Raw genomic sequence first — 13648 nt, 5'->3', positions numbered from 1 at the left:
CTTCGCCCGATACAATATGTCCCAAAAATGCTACAGACTCTAGCCAAAACTCACATTTAGAGAAGTTAGCATATAACTTTTATTCCCGCAATGTCTGAAGCACTACTCTCATATGTTGCTCATGTTCCTCCTTACTGCGTGAGTAGATCAATATGTCATCAATGAAGACAATGACAAATGAATCAATATATGGCCTGAATACCATGTTCATCAGATCCATAAATGATGTCAGGGCATTAGTTAAACCGAAGGACATCACCAAAAACTCATAATGACCATATCTAGTCCGAAAAGCAGTCTTTGGAGCATCTGAATCCAGAATCTTCAACTGATGGTAGCCCGACCTCAAGTCGATCTTAGAGAATACCCTAACACCCTGCAACTGGTCAAATAGATCATCAATACGCGGCAACGGGTACTTGTTCTTAATAGTGACTTTGTTCAATTGGCGATAATCAATACACATCCGCATTGTTCCATCCTTCTTTTTCACAAATAACACCGGTGCACCCCAAGGAGATACACTCGGTCTGACGAAACCTTTGGCTAGTAACTCTTCAAGTTGTTCTTTCAATTCTTTCAATTCTTTCGGAGCCATGCGATACGGTGGGATAGATATAGGCTAGGTATCTGAAGCCAAATCAATGCAGAAATCAATATCACGATCAGGTGGCATACCTGGAAGATCTGACGGAAATACATCGGAGAATTCCCGAACTACAGGCACTGAATTAATAGTCGGAGTCTCTACAGTAGTATCCCGAAAATAGGCTAGATAAGCTAAACAATCCTTCTCAACCATGTGTTGAGCCTTTATAAAATAAATAACCCGATTAAATGAACTAACCGACGAACCCTTCCACTCCAGCCTAGGAAAAGATGGAATAGCCAAGGTAACAGTTTTGGCATGACAATCTAGAATAGCATGATATGGAGATAACTAGTCCATACCTAGAATAATTTCAAAATCGATCATCTCAAGCAATAAGAGATCTGCTCTAGTTTCATAACCACAAAATGTAATAATACAAGACCGGTAGATCCGGTTCACAATAATAGAATCGCCTACAGGAGTGGACACATGAACAGGAGTACTCAAGGACTCACGAGAAACACCCAGGAATGGAGCAAATAGAGATGACACATATGAATACGTGGATCCTGGATCAAATAATACTGAGGCATATTTGCCGCAAACAGAAATAATACCTGTAATCACAGCATCTGAGGCCTCTGCATCTGGTCTAGCCGGAAAAGCATAGAATCGAGCTGGAGCGCCAACTGTCTGGCCTCCGCCTGGCTGAACTCTACCTCTAAGACGGCCCCTACCCACCTGTCCTCCACCTCTTGGTGGTCGGACTACTGGTGGAGCAAATGGTCCGGTAAGCTTAGGCTGCTGACCCTACTGTACTGGTCTACCCCGAAGCCTGGGGCAAAACCTCCGCATGTGACTAGGATCCCCGCACTCATAACAACTCTTCGGTGCGATGGGATGCTGACTAAGTGTCTGGCCCTGGGGACCTGAATACCCACGGGAAGAACCCTAAATAGTTGGTGGGCGATAAGAACTCTCTGGTATAGCACTAAAATAAGGTCGTACTGGAGCACCCCGAGGAGGCGGGGGTGCTGGATATGGAGGCCTGCTGGACTGCCCTCTCACGAACTGACCTCTGCCCCCAGATGAAGCACCTCTGAACTTTCCAGAATACCTAAACCGCTTATCTCTAGTAACCTACTCTCGGCTACGCTGACGTACACCCTCAATCCTCCGGGCTATCTCCACGACTAGCTCATAAGAAGTACCCATCTCAACCTCTCGAGCCATAATGTCCTGAATGCCAGTATGTAAAATCGTAACAAACCTCCGCACTCTCTCTGCCTCAGTAGGGAGTATCATAAGTGCATGGCGAGATAATTCAGAAAACCTCGCCTCATAATCAGTCACTGATATCTGACCCTGCTGGAGCTGCTCGAACTGAAACCGCAACTCTTCCCTCTGGGAGGGTGGAACATACCTGTCCAAGAAGCTACGGGTGAACCTGTCCCAAGTCATGGGAGGAGAATCTGCTGGTCTGCCAAGAGTATAAGACTACCACCATCTACGGGCTCTGCCCAATAGCTGAAAAGTAGCAAAGTCTACCTCATGAGACTCGAATATCCTCATGTTGTACTGTCTATCCTTGCAACGATCAATGAAATCCTGTGGATCCTCATGTCGCTCACCCCCGAAGACAGGAGGATGTAGTCTAGTCCATCTGTCCAATAGTTTCTGAGGATCGGCGGCTACAGCTGGCCTGGGATCAGGTGTAGCTGCTGCCACTGGCTGGGCTCCCCCACGGGTAGTGCACCCTGGGTCTGATATACAGCAGCTGCCTGTCCATGAGCCTGTGCGGTAGGGGTCTGTGCTCCCCCGCCCGCCTGATATGTGGCTGGGTCTGCCGGAAATAAACCGGCCTGAGTCATATTATCCATGAACCGCAGCATACGACCTATGACATCCTGAAATCCAGTGCAGATGTGAACTCCACCGGAGCTGGCTCTGCCACAGGCACCACTATGCCTCGAGATGACGTGTATATGTGATGATAGGTCCTCCACTAGTACCTGTCTCAGATCCTGCACAAAAAGTGCAGCAAGTGTAGCATGAGTACATAAACAACATGTACCCAGTAAGTATCAAGCCTAATCTCGAAGTGGTAGAGACGAGATGGCCGACTTTGACACTCACTATGGGTCAATAATAATAATTGAAATACAACTAGGATATTTAAATAAGATTTACAGAGTTTAAAATAATTTATTTAATCAGCGGAAGTAATCAAATTTCTTCAAATGCAACAATTCTCAATATATTAATAAAATTTCTTCAATTCAAATAATTTCCAATTTATCAATTAAATATCATCTGTAGGGATAACAATTAATTCATTAACAAGCAAGAATAATAATTCAATGAATTCCAAGGATTTTCCAATTTATCAATTAGCTTCACAAGCTGAAATAAGCTATTAAAGTATCATGTAATTATTATTATTATTAAGCACGATTTCTGCCGAGGACGTACGGCCCGATCCAGAGTGTCGTGTACACTGCCGAGGGACGTGTGGCGCGATCCATAGATGCATCTATCCCGTCGAGGCGTTCGGCCCGCTCCACAAGAAAGGAGGACATTTTCTTATGTACCTTCGGAAGGAGAGTTTATTTATTATGAGATCAATTCGGGAGGAAGAATAATTTCTTTTAACAATTAACTAATTTAAATAGAAAATCAAACATATAAATTTTCCATCCTGTAATATTTTGATCTAATAATTCACAATATATATATATATATATATATATATATATATATATATATATATATATTAAATAATATTAATTAAATAAGGAATATAATTTACACAAGTAATTCATGCTTTGAGTCCTAAACTACCCGGACTTTAGCATTAATAGTAGCTACGCACGGACTCTCGTCACCTCATGCATACGTAGCCCCCGCAATTATCAATAATTATTCAATTTTATCCTTATAGGGTAATTTCTCCCTCACAAGATTAGACAAGAGACTTACCTCGTCTCAAAGTCCACTTTCCGATTATCGCGTCGCGTAAAATTCTCGATTCAATGCCCAAAAATCTGAAACTATATAATAGTTATATAAAATAATTAATATATGTTCAATAATTCGAAAGTCATCTATTAAATAAATTACCCTATCCAAAATAGTAAAATTCCTAAAATTCACCCCGGGCCCACGTGCCCGGATTCCAGAAATTTTTGGATGAAAACGTTACCCATAATCTCAAGAACTAAAATATATAATTTCTATCCAATTCCATAACCATTTTCGTGGTTAAAATCTCATTTTTATAAAAACCTAGGTTTTTCAACTAAACCTTTGATTTCTAAGATTTACTAGTTATAATCTACTTATAATCTATGTATTTAACTCAAGGGGTGTAGAACTAACTTACCTCCAAATTGCTAGTTGAAATCCCCTCTCAAAAAGCTCTGAAATCGCCCAAACATGGAAGAAGCATTGGCAAAAATGGTGAAATCCCGTTCTTTTAAGCTTTCTGCCAAACAGATCTTTCGCACCTGCGGAAATTGGAATGCACCTGGGGCTCCGCACCTGCGGAAAAGTCCTCGCAGGTGCGAGTTTCACTTGCCCGGCAAATTCTCGCATTTGAGCACAAAGCTTCGCACCTGCTCGTTCGCAGGTGCGCAAATGGTCCGCAGCTGCGGTGGATTGTCCCTTCCCATTTCCGCTTCTGCGCTCAAAATCTCGCATATGCGAGTGCCGCGCCTGCGAGCTTCTTTCGCATCTGCGAAAGTTGCACCTACGATTGCCAAGCGCAGGTGCGATTATGACAGTAGCTGGGAGCTTCAGTTTTAGCTCCCAACTTCCAACTTGGTCCGAGTCTCGTCCGATTGACACTCGGGCTCCACGGGACCCCCGCCCGAACATACCAACAGGTTTAAAATCATAAAACGGACTTGCTCGAACTCACGGAACGTGTAAAACAACATCAAATCTAAGAATCATACCCCAAACCAAATTGAATCAAACTTAAGAACTTCAAGTTCTTCAATTTACTTCCAATACGCCGAAACGTACTTAAACTACCCGGAATGACACGAAATTTTGCGTGCAAGTCTTAAATCACTATACAGAACTATTCCTAAATTCGGAATTCCAAACGGACTTCAATTTCTCAAAAACCTACTCCAAACCAAATTTAAAGAACTTTAAACCTTCAAATAGTTGATTTTCACTATTAAGCGCCAAAATGCTCCCGGGTTATCCAAAATCCGATTCGGACATACGCCCAAGTCCAAAATCATCATACGAACTTATTGGAACTGTAAAATCCCGATTCCGAGGTCGTTTTCTTAAAATGTTGGCCGAAGTCAAACTTGTCCATTTAAACCTAACTTAAGTAACCAAGTGTTCCGATTTCAACCCAAACGCTTCCAAATCCCGAACCAACCATCCCCGCAAGTCATAAATTAATAAAAGTATGTTCGGGGAGTTTTATTTTAGGGAACAGGGTTCTAAAAGTTAAAATGACCGGTTGGGTCATTACAAAATTCTTGAAGCCCAACGTGGTAGCCCACTATGCCTATATAATGACTCATGAATTATGTGGTAAGGTGGCCTAATTAGAGGCCTTTAGGCAAGGATGAGTCATTCAAGTGGGGCCCACTCAATAAGATAAAAATTCAATCTTCCTAATTCATTAAAGGGAGATGGATTAAGAGATTCAACAAAGAGTTTATATGAAATCGTCGACAAGGTAACGGGTGGAGCTCCTAAATTTGGTGATGCTAAGCTTAACAGATATTGTTTTGTGATGCTACGTTTGGTGATGTTAAGCTTAAGAGACTTCGTGATATTTGTTTGGTGATGTTAAGCTTATGGATGGAGTTCAAGCAATTTGCTTGAAACATCATGATACGATAAAGCGTGAGATTGGCAATTTTAAGGGATTACGGTGCAATCCTTCTCAAGAATATCATACGGATTTTTCTCTACTTCGATACGTCGTTATGTGGTTTGTCGCAACTGACGTGTGTTATAGGGATTGTCAAGAGAATCAAATCAGGTAGGTTAAGACTAAGCCCTTTCTTCATTCTGGCATGATCTCGTAACTACATGTGTTTGATAATGAGGCATAAAGAGAAGTTCATACTCCTAAATTTATATACATTATCCTAGCCTCATAAGTTACAGTATTCTCCCTTAACGGGACTTTATATTCAATTGAGTATTGTCTTCTTCCAGTCAAGAGAGCAGAGGGTATATATATATATATATATATATATATATATATATATATATATATACAGTATTATAGTATTTTCACCACCATCGAGCTATAATCGATGGGCAGGCCCCTATTGGGCAACCTCTGATCAGATGGTAAGTTATATACCGAGACTACTGTGGCCGAGCGCCTATGAGCGAGCCCAGTTGGCCGAGATACAGAGCCTAGTATGGCCGAGCGCCTATGAGCGAGCCTACTACGGCAGAGCAGTTATACATACCGAGCCTTATAAGGCCAGACAACTATTTTACTTACTATATTGAGAGAGTTGAGTCAGTATCAGCAGGTAAGCATATCTTCAGATTATCTTTGACTCCCAGTTACTTTCAGTTATTATATTATCAGTTCAGTTTCAGCTTTCAGTTATTTGACTGCCTTACATACTCGGTACATTATTTTGTACTGACGTCCCCTTTTCTGGGGATGCTGCATTTCATGCCTGCAGGTATATACAATCAGTTTGACAAGCCCTCATAGTAGACAAGGTTAGCATTCAGCGAAGGATCGGTAAGACTCCACCTCATTCGGAGTTCAGCCGAGTCTATGAGTCATCGTGTCAGGATTTTGCTACAGACTTATGGCTAGGCCGGTACCCTATCCCATTTGACGTCTAATACTCTTAGAGGTTTGTAGACAGAGGTTCATTTTGTACAGTATGTCAGAGGCCTTGACGGCCCATATATATTCATGTTTTAAGAAAGATGGTTCATTGATACAGTGCTTTCCCACTTATAGTTATACATTACAAGTTGTGTCCATGTTGGCCCAGTTACCAATGATAGTATGATAAGAAAGATATGTTATGTTGGTACTCGGTTGAGTAAGACACCGGGTGCCCATCGCGGTCCTTTGGTTTGGGTCGTGACAAGGATTTCCACATTTATAACATCCGTCATTAGCCTGCTTCTCTGGAGCTCTGGCCTTGCTATAGCTTCCACTTCTTGAAGAAACCTTTCCTCTCCATAGGTACTTTTTGAAGTCTTTGGTAATCATTGTCATTTCACCATCTTCCAAGTCAGAACCTTCAGTAATTCTGAGTGCTAGGCTCATTTCCTTCTTAGGCACATCCATTTTCATAGTTTGTTTTCTAAGTTCATAAGCCGTGAGATTTCCAATCAACTCATCCAAAGGAAGTGTAGCAATGTTCTTTGATTCCTGAATGGCAGTGATCTTGCTTTCTTATGTGATTGGCAAGACCCTAATTAGTATCTTCTCAACCCTTTCATTTTCAGGGATAATCCTTCCAAGAGACTTTAGTTCATTTGTAAATGTAGTGAACCTTGTGTACATCTCCTGAATGGTTTCTCCATCTCTCATGGCAAAGTTTTCATACTGAGAGAATAATGTGGTTCCTCTTGATCTCTTTAACTGTGTTGTTCCTTCCTATGCCACTTGTAATGTATCCCAAATTGTCTTAGCAGTGGAGCAACCTTGGATTCAGTTGTACTCATTTGGACCAAGTCCACAGACAAGCCATTTCTTCACTTTGGTGTCCTTTTCCCACTTCTTTATGTCCTCAGCATTGCAATCAACTCTTGTCTTTAGAACATATTCTCCTTCGGCATTTTTCTTCAAAGTAGACAGTGGACCATCAATAATTATGTCCCATAGCTCGTAGTCCTATTCATGTATATTATCTCATTCTTATCTTCCACCAAGAGTAGTACTTGCCATTGAAGAGTGGTGGCCTAGCAGTGGATTGCCTTTCCAAATTTTTAGGTGGTGCATTCATTTTGATCCTTTCCTAAGGTGTTAGCCTATTCAAGGATAACCCGATCTGATACCACTTGATGTCTTATACTTCAATATCACACAAGAACGGGGGATTGATTTGTCTGTGTCCAATATTTGCGCGCACTGATTTATAGAAGGATCTAGTTCTTCTATGTGTTCCTTAGTCTACTATTGCGGAATAACTAATACAAAAAGTAAAGTACACAAGTATTTTAACGTAAAAAACACCCGGATCAAAAGGTAAACAAATCACGACCTACATCCTACTAGGATTTTTACCAAAACTCCACTATAACTCTAAGCCAAAACAATAGTGTTTAAAATTAACTAAGAATCTAAAGATATTGACTAATTACTATCGCAACAAAATGAAGCAAGGAAGTTATCAATGAGAGAAAATAGGGGTTGATTAGATAGGTACAAGATAATTATTTGGGATATAACTCTAGAGAATTCACTTCTAATGTTTAAGTGAGTCTTTCGAATTCACTCAGTTATTAGTTCAAACATTTAGTAGAAACTCCTCTCTCGATTAAGTTTCAACCTCAAAAGATGAACCAATTTAAGCACGTGAAGATATGCAAGAATGCGTAGAGAATTGGTCTTTAGGAGAACCTCTCTCGATTATCCTCCTAACTAGGTTTAATAAACAATTCAACTAGCCTAATTCGATTACTAAGAAGAATTAATGAACTCAACCAACAACATAATGCAAAGATATCACAAGATGTGCCTCTCTCGATTATCAATACACCAAATCCATCAAACCCTAAAGAAAACTACTCCATAGATATGGAGCAATTCATCAAAAATATGTTTAAAGAAAACAAAAACATAAAACGATCCAAACTCGGGTCATGAGTGAGTATTGAATGATGAACTCCCTGTGCTTTTGCATCTCCAACTCCTCCTTAGGTCTAATATGTGTCAAAAGTCTAGAAAATAACGTTTTTCCATGTATTTATACCATGTAGGGTCAGACCGAGATGAAATCACCTTCTCCTAGCTGAAACTGGATTTTCACTCTGTAATAATTGCACAGGCACGCCGCATGGGGCGACGCGCCATGCGGGGCATTAGTGGATAAATCCAGAGAGTTGATTTCAGACATACAGCAGGAAAATGTACGCGTGCGATGCCTCACGTGCTGCCCCACATGCCGCGACTGTGGGGCTTTCTCAGAGTACGGACTTTTCCTTGCCTTTTGATATCCAGGTCTAGTTCTCGGCCCCCAAACACCATCCCCGCTTAATACCTTGGGCTTTTACTCAGACTTCAAAGCTCCAAATCACTCCAATTCATTCCATAACATCTATATAGATCGAAGTCACTCTTACAAGGCATAAAACATATAATAAGTGCAAAACACTATCAATTAAAGCTCAAACACAATAAAAGTGCAGTAAATTAGAGTGCAATAAGCGACTAAAACGCAAGATTATAGTCGACCATCAACACCCCACACTTAAACAATTGCTCGTCCTCGATAAATCAAACTACACTTCACATAGACATGGCCTTTTTTAAACAATTCTCATAACTCATCACACCAAGAATATTTGAAACAGATTAAGTACAATACTGTAACATCCTAGCCTCAAGATTTGACTTAAAAGTACCACACATTATTTATAACCCGCTCACTTACTCTAACACAGAGGTCAATGACATTACCTTTCCTTCCGGAATCAAGTGCCCTCACACAACAATAGAGAGTAGTTCCACACACAATGAAAATTAAGAACCATTAGGAATTCAAGATAGAAAGAATTCGCTCACTCTCAGAAACAATATTCATATGCCACAAAAGATGCACCATAGGCTTGCCCGTAGTGTGCTACTCTACTAATTGAGCTCATTCAGTCAAGGATCAAGTAGGACTTTAATTTATTGTAATGTAGGTTGCGGGATGGGTAGGATACATTTAGATATAAGAGTGACTACACCTCCCAAAGCACTTTTAATACATACAATTAGCCATTCAAAACCTTACACTTAAGTCAAACTAAAACTCCACCTTCACATCAATATACATTAACTCCTTACTTCTTTAAGCACACTTACATCAAGTTACCACTATCAAAGAACACATTTCACAACTATACACTTTTTTTTCTTTTTCTTATTCAATTCAAGTGGCTCTTACTTTTTCAAAACAATTCACCTTTCTCCTCATTTCATTAGTTACACTCAAAAGCCCAACCAACCACCCCACACTTCAACTTTAACAAAGTTCATAACAAAGTCAAGTGCTCACGATAGGTAAAAGGTTCAAATAGCGCAGTATGTGTTTGCTTATGTCCTACGCCTTTGGGAAGTCCAACCGGCTATACGATCATCCTCCCTCATGAGACTTCGCCGGCAGCCAGTCATGAGGCTACTAATATAAGGCAATGGAGGCGCATAGGCTTGATTACATAGCCAAGGCATAGAGGTGACACTTGTACACACCCTTTTGCCCCCTCACTTGTACTCTTCCTTTTTTGGTCCTTTTTTCTTTTATTATTAATAAAATAACTATTGGCATCATGCTTAATAGTATAATTTGCTAAAAACAAATATTCGAATAGATGGTCCATTCAAACAAATGGGTAAGGCTTGAAATGTGGTTGCCGAAGAAAAGGGATTACAGGCTCAACGGGGTTTACTAAGATACATAACAATTAGGTGGGTAAAAGCTTATAACTAGCCAACAAAGAAACGCCTATATCACTTCCACGACTGAACAAAACAACTATTTTGCTTTTCAAACACACGGGGAAAGTTCTAGACATCAAATTCAATGCACAGAATCCACAAAAACTCAAACACACACATGGCACATAACTCACTCAGGATTGTACTATCACGACACTCTAGTCAAAGCAGTTAAGCAAAGTTAAGATCATACAGTTTAAGGTACTTACACAAGGGTCAAAACTTGAGCATAAGCGTCACAACTAAAGCCCTTACTATTCTCAAGGCATAATAAAGTTAAGAGATATTGCCTTCAATTCCAATCATAGCTCAAGGTTTCCTACTTCTAAAAATAAAAACTAACTACACCCGGTTCAAACAAAACTCTTGGAAAAGAACCGCGGTACAAAGAAAAACCAAGGGGTAATTAATACACTACCTAACAAAATAAAATCTTTCTGTCTTTTTCTTTTGACTTTATTCCCTCAAGAAACCTGTCGGTGATATCCATCGTCGAGAAAAATCGAAACTTTTTCAATTTTTATGGTTTTTTCAATTTTCCACTACTACAACTAACAAAACTAACACATATACATACAACATACAATTATCCCCCACTCCACACTTTAAGTTGTGGCATGTCCCCATAACACACAATTAAAAAGCATAAGGTAAATAAAACTTCCCTAAACAACTAGTCGCGGTCTGAGTCAAAGTTGAGATCCATTCCTCACCTTCGAACTAATGTGCAAATCCATGACGACAGCTTCTTCTCAGCCTTTTTGGGGTGCACCCCACACTTATCTTTCTCACTCACCGCAACCTTTTCTTTTGAGCCTTCACTTTCCACTCAACACTCGCTACTGGCTTCTCCTCACCTCCCCCCCCCCCCATTAATCTCGAAAGTTACAGTCTCTTCACCCACTCTAAGCATGAGCTTTCTCTCGAGTATATCTAATATTTCTCTACCCGTTGATAAGAATGATCTTCCTAAGATGAGGGGGATCTCTTTATTCTCCTCCATATTCACTACTATAAAATCTACAAGAAATACAAACTTATCTACCCGAACTAAGACATCTTCCACTATCCCCTCGGGTATCAGAGTCGTTTGGTCTACCAGCTGCAAAGATATTGGAACTGAGCTTGTCTCTCAAATCTCCTTCTCCAGTTTCCTGTAAATAGATAGAGGCATTAAGTTAATTGAGGCACCATAATTACATAAAGATTTATCAAAATTAATATAGCCTAAAGATAAAGGTATAGTAAAACTCCCTGGATCTTTACACTTTTGTGGGAGTTTGTTTTGTAAGATCGCACTACAATGCTCTGCGAGCTTGACCACTGAGGTCTCCTCGATTTTCCTTTTCTTTGTAAGGATCTCCTTCAAGAATTTGGCATAGGCAGGCATTTGTGAGAGCACTGCTGTGAATGGTAAATTTATATGAACCTCTTTCAGCACATCCAGAAATCTCGCAAACTGCTTGTCTAGCTTTTCTCTACATAGCTTTTGAGGGAAGGGTAAAGCATGCATATACTGGCTCTCCTCAGGTTCCTCCCTTCTTGATTTTTCCTCCTTCTTCTTCTTCTTCTCAGTTTTCATTGGGCCTTTCTTCTTCTTGTCATCGTCACTTTTCAGTTGCTCCCCACTTTTTTGTTCAAGTATCACCTCTTGTTGGATCGAGGTGGAATCTTTCAACACTTGCCCACTTCTCAGAGTTACAGCATTCACTTTTTCTTTGGGATTTTTTTCAGCGTCAGTGGGGAGAGTGCATGGAACCCGCTCATATAATATTGTTGCAATCTGTCCCACTTGTCTGTCCAGATTTTGCAAACCAGCGCCCAACTCTTTGATAGCTGCTCCATGAGCGTCCAGCCTCTCATCTGTCTTGATAATGAAAGCCTTCATTAGATCCTTTAGACCAAGTTGAATGGGCTGTTGAGGCTGAAACTGCTGCCTCTGCTGATTTTAGTATGCTGGAGCTCCTTGTCCCTACGGTCTAGAGTTATTTTGTTTCCAAGCATTCGCAGTACCTCCAGGTGAACTCCATGAAAAACCGGCGTGCCTCTGACCCATTGCATTAAAATTGTAGTTTCCCACAATATTTAGTTCCTCAGTTGGGGCTTGACACTCATGAGTAGGGTGTCCTTTTCCACATATATCATAAGCTGCATGAGGATCACTTTGTCTCGATGCTAAGGTCGGCTTCCTTATCTCTTTGTCCATAGCATCAAGTTGTACCTACATATATGTGTTAGCATTAACCTGGTGAACACCATTTGATCTTCTTCTTTCAGCACTTTTAGAGGGCCACTGATTTGCATCCTCAGATAACTCATCAAGAATTGTAACTATTTCCTTTGGAGTCTTCTTCATCAACGGACCTCCACCTGCATTGCTCTATGTTCTATGTGAGGCCAGAGTCAATCCATCCCACCAAAAGTCCTGGAGCGATATCCAGAGTTCAATTCCGCTATGTTGACACTTTCTGACTATTTCCTTAAACCTCTCCCAAGATTCAAACATAGTCTCAGTATCTTTCTGACATAAGTTATAGATTTCTCTTCTAAACTATCCCGTTTTAGCTGAGGAGAAGTATTTAGCAAGGAATTTTCTAGTCATCACCTCCCATGTTCTAATCGAACCTGTAGGAAAGCTTCGAAGCCCCTACTTTGCATCATCTTGGAGTGTGAAGGGGAATGCCCTTAAGTAAACTAGATCTTGTGACACACCATTGTATTGAAAGGGGTTCATAATCTCCTCGAGGTCCATTAGATGTGTGTTTGGATCTTCGTTTGGCTTCCCTCTGAAGACACAGCAATTCTGAAGTGTTTGAAGCAACCCTTGCTTCAACTCGAAATTGTTTTCTCCAATCATAGGTGGTCTCACACTTGATAAACCTTGATTGTAGACCGGTGTAGCATAATTGCCAAGTGGTCTCCCAGGCATGGGTGCTATATTTCTAAACTGGTCTGCACCCAAAGGTTGATTTTGAGCAATTCTACGGCCCCTCTCTTCTTCGTAGATAATTTGTGCATCTCTAACTGCTGCTTCCTCAACATCCCGTGCAGCTTGTTCAAATCGTTGGGTTGCTTCTCTCGCAACCAAATCCACATCATCATCACTGTTTCCAGTCATAGTTTCTATAGTTAAGGATTGCCCAACCTTTTCTAATGTCTCGATGAGATTTCTTCCTTCCTCTGATGTCGCGGTTGTTATTTTATCTCTGGTTCGTATGGTAGCACTTCTTTAGCAGAAGCTTGAGTCATGCACCAATCTAACCTGTAACATGCGCACAGTCAAAGAACACCAAATGTAAAAGGGAAAAATAAAATAAAATAAAAAATTTTGAATTAGCACTACAAACTATTTCAAACACTATTGATTGCCATTCCCCGGCAACAACGCC

Source organism: Nicotiana tomentosiformis, chromosome 5, assembly GCF_000390325.3.
Source record: "Nicotiana tomentosiformis chromosome 5, ASM39032v3, whole genome shotgun sequence".
Lineage (NCBI taxonomy): Eukaryota > Viridiplantae > Streptophyta > Magnoliopsida > Solanales > Solanaceae > Nicotiana > Nicotiana tomentosiformis.
Note: the sequence above shows the minus strand (reverse complement) of the source record.